Here is a 9,404-nt window from a genome sequence, read left to right as displayed (position 1 = left end):
CCCACTTATCCTTCGATTTTTGGCTTCGCTGCAGCCAGTCTTTGTTGGAAGCCCTTGTGATTTGGTTGCACTGTAGTGAGTGTTACATGATCTCAGAATGGTGCTTGTTCTACCCAGCCATATATGTACATTGGCTAGGCCAGAAGCAGTTAAATGAGGTGGTTGAATCAGGTTTTCCTTTTTTTCAGGTAGTCTTGACAATAAAACACACCCTCTAGTTATTCTTTGTCACGTTACTGTATTTATGGAACAATCCATATTTGTCGCCATGTCCTTGAGGGCAGGCTGCCTGAGTGGTAGTGTTTTGTACCTTTAGACCCCTTTCACACTGGTGGCCTTTTTCAGGGTGACAAAAGCACATGAAAGCTTTTCCCCATTAAATTAAAATCCTATGCAATTGTTCACACCGCAGGTGCGTTGTGCTTTGAAAAGGCCAACATGCTATATCTTTTGGTGCAGTAACATGTAGTAGTAGTGCATCATTGTGAAAGGGCCCTTAAGCTGAACAAAAGCACATTAGTGTTAAAGGTCTGTTAGGCAGCAACTCCAGGTTTCAAGCTCTCTGCAACCAACTTTATTAAATTTTCAGCATTAAACATAGGCAGCATTTCTGTAAAATGAAAGTGCTTTTCTTGCAAAAATAAATGTTTAACAACTTCAGCCTGTCAACTTTAGATTTTGGATTGTGTGCTTTGTAAATACTTTTTCTTTGGCTGTTTTCTAACTTTCAGACGTAAAATGTGTGTAAAATGTGCGAATATCTACACATATGTTTTTCATACACTGCATGTACTCTTTTGCAACTTGTACTAGGTTTTACATTTTTTTTTTTCTCCTATCACATCTACTTTTTCCCCAGAACCATTCAATGGAGAAAATAACTTGCGCCAACTGAATCGTTCAGGAGAACTCTCTGAACTGGAGCCTCTTAAGGTAAATGGTTCACAGCATACATGCTTTTTTTTTTTCCCCCCTCTGTTCACGTAGTCTTAAATCCCTGAACAGTATTCTAATCTTAAATGGATTGTGGAGATCTCTATAATGATGAGGACCTTCACCCTTCTCATAAAAATTACAACAAAGGCACGTTTAGAAAATGATTAGTAATAGCAATCTACAAAACATACTTCTAGATAATCAGACTTTTTATTCTTTTGAACTTGCTAGAAAATGTGTCTACTCCAGGAATAGTCAGTTCCTAAGCACAGCTCCTTCCTCTTTGCACGTCATAGCCCTCTCCTCTTCTGAGCTTGTCTAACTTGTCTGTCCCTCCCTTGGTATCTATAAAGTCATTGTGACTGGGAGCTGGATCTTTACTAATGTAAGAATCTATCTTTGTGAGATCAATTTTATACTGACTAAACTTTCTATATAGCTTGTCAAATTTTGTGAAAGTGTCTCTATGTACTGTAATAAATACAGTTTAGAAAATAATACTGGAAACGTAGTGCTCAGCTAAAATGTTAGTCTGTGACCTCATCTGTTTTCATTCATTCATACTCTGTTGTGACTTTTCATCTCATCACTAACACTCTCTGTCACAGGAAAGGTCTTTCAGTACAGAGGGATCTTTGGATCTTGGGGATGCTGAGGACCAACCAGTCTAATCACACATCTTTCACATGTGTATGTAAAGCCAACTATTTTTCATTTGTTTTTCCGTTTTGTTTCAACTGTCATAGTTATGGCATGTTATTGGTAAAATAATTATTCCTTTTCCTAAGGAACGAGTCATCCAGGGCTCAGTTTGCTAAACATTGTCGTAATCGATGTTTAGGTCACGTGATTAATATCACATGTGATAATTAAAAAGTCCATCTGGCTGACATGCAAATATAAACAAAAAAGCAGGGACAGTGTTCAACTACTTCTCGCTGAATGTACATATATATACATCCTGGATCATAGCTGCAGCTCAGAATCTACATCCACCCGATCACTTTTACAGCCTCAGAATTGGACCCCCCACCACTGTTCCCAAGCTCTCCCGTCCACCGGGGATTGAGTTTGCTGAGCACAGAGGAGGACTATTAGTTCTTGCTCTCCCCTGTGAGAGAGGAAGCTTGGAGCGACAAAGATTTTGTCACTTCTAGTTTCAGAGTTTTACCAGTTCTGTATCAGCTAGTGAAGCAGCCGAAAAATAAAATCTTTGTTTGATCAGCTGCCTTGGAGGGCAGAGGGAAGGGATCAGAGCTCCTATAGACCCCCAATCTCCCCCCAAAAAATTATCTTTCACTTTCCAAGCTATCACAAGAACATTGTTAATCCCTTGTGATAGCAATAGAGTTAACTAACAAAAAAAGTAATACATTTAAATGAAATAAAAAAAATATATAAATCCCCCACAATCCATACCAGACCCATATGATCATGCAGCCTGGGAGGCCAGGAAAGGGAGGGGGGATGGAAACAAGCTGCAGCCCCCTTCCTGAACAATAAAAGACCACATACAGTGCCTTGAAAAAGTATTCATACCTCTTGAATTTTTCCACATTTTGTCATGTTACAATCAAAAACATAAATGTATTTTATTGGGATTTGGTATTTTATTGGGAAGTGGAAGGAAAATGATACATGGTTTTAAACATTTTTTACAAGTAAATATCTGGAAAGTGTGTCGTGCATTTGTATTCAATCCTCTTAGTCAATACTTTGTAGAACCACCTTTCACTGCAATTACAGTTGCAAGTCTTTTGGGGATCTCTACCAGCTTTGCACATCTAGAGAGTGAAATTTTTTCCCATTCTTCTTTGCAGAATAGTTCAAGCTGAGAAAATCAGTGTTAATATTTGGTACAGAAGCCTTTGTTTGCAATTACAGAGGTCAAACGTTTCCTGTAGTTCTTGACCAGGTTTGCACACACTGCAACAGGGATTTTGGCCCACTCCTCCACACAGATCTGATCTAGATCTGTCAGGTTTCGGGGCTGTCGCTGAGCAACACGGAGTTTCAGCTCCCTCCAAAGATGTTCTATTGGATTTAGGTCTGGAGACTGGCTAGGCCACTCCAGAACCTTGATATGCTTCTTACGGAGCCACTCCTTGGTTATTCTGGCTGTGTGCTTCGAGTCGTTGTCATGTTGGAAGACCCAGTTACGACCCATCTTCAATGCTCTGACTGAGGGAAGGAGGTTGTTGCTCAAAATCTCACAATAAATGGCCCCATTCATCCTCTCCTTAATACAGTGCAGTTGTCCTGTCCCCTTCGCAGAAAAGCACCCCCAAAGCATGATGTTACCACCCCCACGCTTCACAGTAGGGATGGTGTTCTTGGGATGCAACTCATCTTTTTTTTTCCTCCAAACACGACGAGTGAAGTTTAGACCAAAAAGTTCTACTTTGGTCTCATCTGACCACATGACTTTCTCCCATGCTTCCTTTGGATCATCCAGATGGTCATTAACAAATTTCAGACTGGCTCCTCCCTTGTAGTTCTGGGCTGATGCCTCACCTTTCTTATCATCAGTGATACCCCACGAGGTGAGATCTTGCATGGAGCCCCAGTCCGAGGGAGACTGACAGACGTCTTTAGCCTCTTCCATTTTCTAACAATTGCTCCAACAGTTGATCTGTTTTCACCAAGCTGCTTGGCAATTGCCCCGTATCCCTTTCCAGCCTTGTGGAGGTCCACAATTTTGTCTCTGGTGTCTTTTGACAGCTCTTTGGTCTTACCCATGGTAGTAGTTGGCGTCTGACTGACTGTGGGGTGGACAGGTGTCTTTAAAGAGCTCAGGCAGGTGCTACTAAGTTAGATTGAGTGGAGTAGAGGTGGACTTTTTAAAGGCACAGTAACAGGTCTTTGAGAGCCAGAATTCTTGCTGTTTCTTAGGTGTTCAAATACTTATGTTCAGCAGTGCAAGACAGATAAATTCTTTAAAAATCATGTGATTTCCTGATTTTTTTTTTTCTTTTAAATTCTGTCTCTCAGAGTGGGAATACACCTACAATGTGAATTTCAGACCCCTCCATGATTTCTAAGTGGGAGAACTTGCAAAATCGCAGGGTGTTCAAACACTTCTGTTCCTCACTGTATACGCATAAATAAATTAAACCACATAAGTGAAATGATCCTCATAGGACCTACATAAAATGTGCAAAACAGTGAACAATATTGCATAAACACACCAGGTCCTAAACGCATATACTAGAACCACTCCCTAACAAGGGATCAATACCATACACCAATTGTGTACACAGTGAATCCCAAATGCGGGATAATAAATGAAAAGAAAAGATGAGTCCTGAGGAAATCACGTGCATACATGACGCAACGCATCGACAATGTGGTGACGTACATCCAGCAGAACGCCATCTTGGTACACCTTTGAATCATGCAGATACACCCAATACATGTGGTGTAAAGGCTGTCATTTTACCATCTAAATGTGAGTGTATCTCTGGCGCTGTGTGTGGGCTATTTACATGGAAAAAAAGCTATTTGCACTATGGAGGATCTTTTTTTCTCTTGTTTCATGAGCTATATGAAAGTAAGGTGGCAATATTTGAGGGTACCTACCTATCCAGTGGAGGGAGATCTGAGTTGCTCTGTGGTGCCATTATGGATTAAGTCCAGGAGAACGGATATTAAGAAGTGTGCATTCAGGAGGGATCAAAGTGTGATCCAAAAGGCGTATTGACCCATTTGGGTCGCCGGCTTGAGGTGAGAGGCCATTACAGCCAGTGAAGGATGAACTATTGATGTAGTGTGCACATACACTGCACGTGTTGCATGCCCTGAAGCAGTTAAGCACCTTAGTTGCATTTTTGCACTTTCTTGTTCAAACTTTTTATTGGTATTATAACATGGGGAGGGGGACATTAACAGTAGGCATTGGACAGTACATTGACAGCAATATACAGGGGTAAAAAATGCACAGTTTCAATGTTCTTATATAGAGGGAGAGAGAGAGGCTCAAAGAAACAGTGCGGCATAACTTATGGTATTGAGTAAGTAAAGATTAGTAATAGAAAGAAACAACAACAAACCATAATGAGTTCAATCAATGTGAGTAATGACACTCCAGTGCTGCATGTGGAGCTAAGGATAGACCGAGGGGGGGCCGGGGGGGGGGGAAGGGTGATAGAGATGACTCCATGGATAACAGGGGAGGACATAATCCTTTGTGTATTCGGTTAAGAGTGGTACCAGGTTAGTGCTGAAAATGCGCACTTTCGCACTTTGCATATTAGGGAAGGAGGAGTGATTCGTCAAAATTTTGCGGGAGGAAATGTTCTACCCAAGGGTTCCAAACATTCAGGAACTTAGGGATTGTATCAAGGATAGCGGCTTCCACCTTTGCGTGTATCATAGCTTGAGTTACCCTAGTGTTAACTGCGGCTATGCTTAAAGTGGGGGATTTCCAAGATTTTGCTATAACCTGTTTGGCCGCTGTGGTTATTTGCAGGATGAGTTTGAATTGCGGTGTGGTTACTCCGGGGGGGCGTAGGTTAAGAAGAGCCGTTGTCGGGGTAGGTTGAAGCGTGTTTGCGCAAAATTTGGATATCATTCTAAAGACTTCTGTCCAGAAAGTTTGGGCTATTGAGCAGTCCCACCATATGTGATAGTGTGTTCCCAGGTCAGCACAGCCTCTAAAGCAATTAGGGGGGTAGTTAGGGGTGTATTTTGCGATTTTTTTTTTTTTGCTGGAACCAAATACCAACGAGTTAGGACTTTATAGTTAGTTTCCAAAGCTACAACATTCTGTGAAGATTATTTCGTATTGGCCCAAATGTGGTTCCAGTCAGATGTGTCTAATTGTCTGTTTAGATCTGTTTCCCACCTATGGGTATATGAGGGGGGGGATGTGGCAGCCGAGGTTGTGAGAAGGGAATATAGATAGGAGATGAGACCGCGTCTATGGGGGTCTTTATAGCAGGCCCGCTCGAAGGGAGACATGGTATTAGTTTGGCTAGATGCTATAGTATAGGGGCTGTAGAAGTATTGTAATTGTAAATATCTGAATATTTCAGATGCTGGGAGGTTATATGTTTCTTGTAGTGAAGCAAAGGATTTGAATTTGTTCCTCTGTAGGAAATGATGGGTGCGGAGGAGATGTGCAGTGGTCCATTCATTAAATGAGATTGGCGACGACCATGCTGGGGGAAAAGCTGGGTTCTTGAAATATGAGAGTAAGGGGTTATGTAATGACTGAAGGAGGTAGCGAGTCTTCAGTCTGTCCCACAATGATAGAAAGTGAGAGGTGACTGGATTTGTTATTGAGCGGCGGTCAGTTGGTCTTAGCCAAAGTAATATGGCTGTGGACAGGGGGTCACATTCTATAGATTCAAGGATAACCCATTGTGGAATTTCATAGGTCGCATGATATTTTGGCAACTGTGCTAAATGTGCCGCCTGGTAATATTTACTGATATCGGGAAGACCAAGACCGCCATTGAGCTTGGAATGGTATAAGGTGGAACGGGGTACGCGGGGGCGTACTGTGCCCCACACGTAGGAGAAAATACGACGTTGTAGTATGCGGAGGTAGTGGGATGGTACTGGGATCGGGAGAACTCTGAATAAATATAAAATTTTTGGAAGGATTGACATCTTTATGACTGCTATTCTGCCCAGCCACGCGAGTGGTAAGGAGGACCATTTTGTGATAAGAGCAGTTAGGTGAGTTAGCATAGGAGTATAGTTAGCTGCATAAAGGTCCGATATATTATGGGTCAGTTTGATTCCCAGAAAAGGAATATGATGCTGCGACCAAGAAAATGGGAGAACTCTTCAGGGGGAAGGGAAATATTAAGTGCCGTAGATTTGTGGGAATTTATTACAAGGCCAGAGAGTGAGCCAAACCTCTCGAGAAGTCGGAGGAGGGAGGGAGAGGAAGTCAAGGAAGAAGTGAGAAAAAGTAGAACGTCATCAGCAAAGAGGCACAATTTGTGGTGTGAGCCACCTAATTTAAGTCCCCGGACATCCGGATTTGCTCTGATTAGGAGGGCTAGCGGTTCTATGGCCAAAGCGAAGAGTAAGGGGGAAAGAGGGCATCCCTGTCTCGTGCCGCGGGAAATTGGGAAACGGGCGGATCCGTGTCCTAGGTATCTAACTCTGGCTGAGGGTTCTCGATATAGTGAGAAGATCCAGGTTAAAAAGTGAGGGCCGAAACCCCAGTGGCCCAGGATGTAGTGTAGATATGGCCATGATACCGTTTCGAATGCCTCCCGGATGTCTAAGGACAGGAAACAGGCAGGAATGTTGCGGGACTTAGCAATGTGTGCCAATAGAGTTGCGCGTCTGATGTTATCACCGGCTTGTCGAGTTGGAATAAAGCACACTTGATCATTATGAATTAGAGAACCTATACACATGTTCAGGCGTGTGGAAAGGATTTTGGCTAGTAGTTTAATGTCAATGTTGAGGAGAGAAATCGGCCTGTAATTGGACCATTGTGTGTCATCCGAGCTGGGTTTTGGGATCATTGAGATGTTGGCTTGGACTGTTTCCGGGTTGAAGGTATGGCCCGATAGTATGGCATTAAAAGCATTAGTGAGGATGGGCGTTAAAAGGTGGGCAAATTTTTTGTAATAAGTGGCGGAAAACCCATCTGGTCCTGGGCGCTTACAAAGCTTTAAATTTGTAATTGCATTTATGGTTTCGGTTGGGGTGATGGGCATTTCTAATGTTGCCAGGTGCTGTTCGGACAGTGTCGGGAAGGTGATGGAGGCCAGGAGAGTGTCAGCTTGGATGGGGTCAAAAGGTGTGGAGTGAGAGGAAAGTCGTGAGAGGTGTTTGTGAAAGGTTTGAAGGATGCGTTCCGGGTTACTAGTGAGGTTGCCAGAGCAGGTGCGTAATCGGATAGGTTTAGTAATCAGATCAAGCCTGCGAAGCGATAGAGCTAAAAAAGAATTGGGTTTATTCGCTTTTGTGTAGTATTTATGCCGGAATCTGCGAAGTGAAAGCTCCGCCTGGTCCGTGAGAAAAAGATCCAGAGCTAATCGAGCTCGCTCTAGGGCTTCGCGGTTGGCCAGCGTAGGGGTCGCTTGGAAGGCTTGATGGGATTGATTGCAAGTTTGTTCTAGAGAGAGACACTGCTGTCTTTTCACTTTGTTTACAAAGGACGCTTTGCTAATACAGAAGCCTCGTAGAACTGGTTTATGCGCTTCCCAGAGAAGGAGAGGAGAAATATCAGGCGTTTGGTTTAGCGATAAGTACTCTTTGAGGGCGGCTTCAATTTCTGAGCAGTGAGTTGGGTTTGCTAGTAAGTTGTCATTAATGATCCAGGAGGCATTAGCGGGGGATGGGGCCAGGGAGGCCATGGAGGCGACTACAGCGCTATGATCTGACCAAGGGATTGGGAGGATTTCAGAGGTCAAGAGCCGGGAAGAGGAGCTGGCGGTTATAAGAATGTGATCTATCCTGGAGAAGGTCTTATGGGGGTGAGAATAGAAAGTGTATTGGCGCTTAGTTGGGTTAAGTTCCCTCCAGGTGTCTATCAGGGAGTGACGCTGTAGTATAGCTTGGAGGGTTTGCTTAGAGGTAGGGAGGGGGAAAGGTTGGGGAGATTTGTCAAGGAAGGGATATAAGGTACAGTTTGAGTCTCCTCATACAAACAGAGTACCTCGCTTGTGGTGATCTATAACTGATAACAGGTGGGATAAGAATGGTAAGGGGCTTTGGTTTGGGGCATAATATGTGGCTATGGTGACGTCTACATCTAAAAGTTGTCCTATTAGCAGAAGATAGCGACCCTCTGGGTCTTTGATTTCATGACATAGTGTAAAGGGTGTTGTGCGATGGAAAGCGATTAAGACCCCTCTACACTTGGTTGCAGCTGAGGCCGTGTAGACCTGTGGGTAACGGGGGCTGAAGAACTTGGGTGTAGAATGTGGAGTGTAGTGCCTTTCTTGCGAGCATACTACATGGGCTTTAAGTGATGCAAAAGAGCGAAAGGCTTTGTTACGTTTCTGCGGTATGTTGAGGCCCTGAACATTCAGGGTGAGAAAATTTAACGAGCCCATAAAGAGGGTGTATGGTGCGTTGAATAATAGAGAATTGTCAGCTGCGAGAGAGTCTGGTAGTCACTGTGTAGGGTGATCTGAATGCATAGGGGGTTGGGTGGAGCCATATGTAGGGAAGGGAGGGGGGGTATAATTAAGGAAGGGTGCCAGGAAAGGGGTAGAAGTGGCCATTCTAGGCCTGGTGAGTGGTCCCCGGAGGTACCCAAATTCAGGGCGGTCCGGGGAGCAGTAATAGCCCGAGTGCTAAAAAGTAAACAGTAGCACAGGGGCTAATAGAGAGTGCACAGGTACGCGGACCGTAGGGATGACAGCGTTAAATAAATGTACGATATTAGGATCCCAGAAAAGAGTGGATAAATACATTCTCAAACGGTTCGAGAGGTCCTGAGCTCAGGCGGCATCGGTTGCGAAGGCGAACCAATAAGAATATGGAGAAGCAGT

The 9,404-nt window shown here is 43.7% G+C and overlaps 1 long non-coding RNA gene across 1 annotated transcript in view; it reads left to right on the top strand.

Annotated features, from left to right (window-relative positions):
• Window positions 1–468: 468 nt before the first annotated feature.
• Window positions 469–9,404, top strand: part of LOC149441910 (uncharacterized) — a 52,648-nt gene continuing 43,712 nt past the window's right edge. Inside the window, exons 1-2 of the long non-coding RNA XR_016307281.1 lie at window positions 469–933; window positions 1,545–1,626. This is a non-coding gene — a long non-coding RNA (uncharacterized LOC149441910). The remainder of the gene's footprint in view (window positions 934–1,544; window positions 1,627–9,404) is intronic.

This window comes from Staurois parvus, unplaced genomic scaffold (genome assembly GCF_062004578.1).
Source record: "Staurois parvus isolate SC_StPar_1 unplaced genomic scaffold, SC_StPar_1.0 ptg000937l, whole genome shotgun sequence".
NCBI lineage: Eukaryota > Metazoa > Chordata > Amphibia > Anura > Ranidae > Staurois > Staurois parvus.
This window is presented reverse-complemented; position numbering and strand designations above follow the sequence as displayed.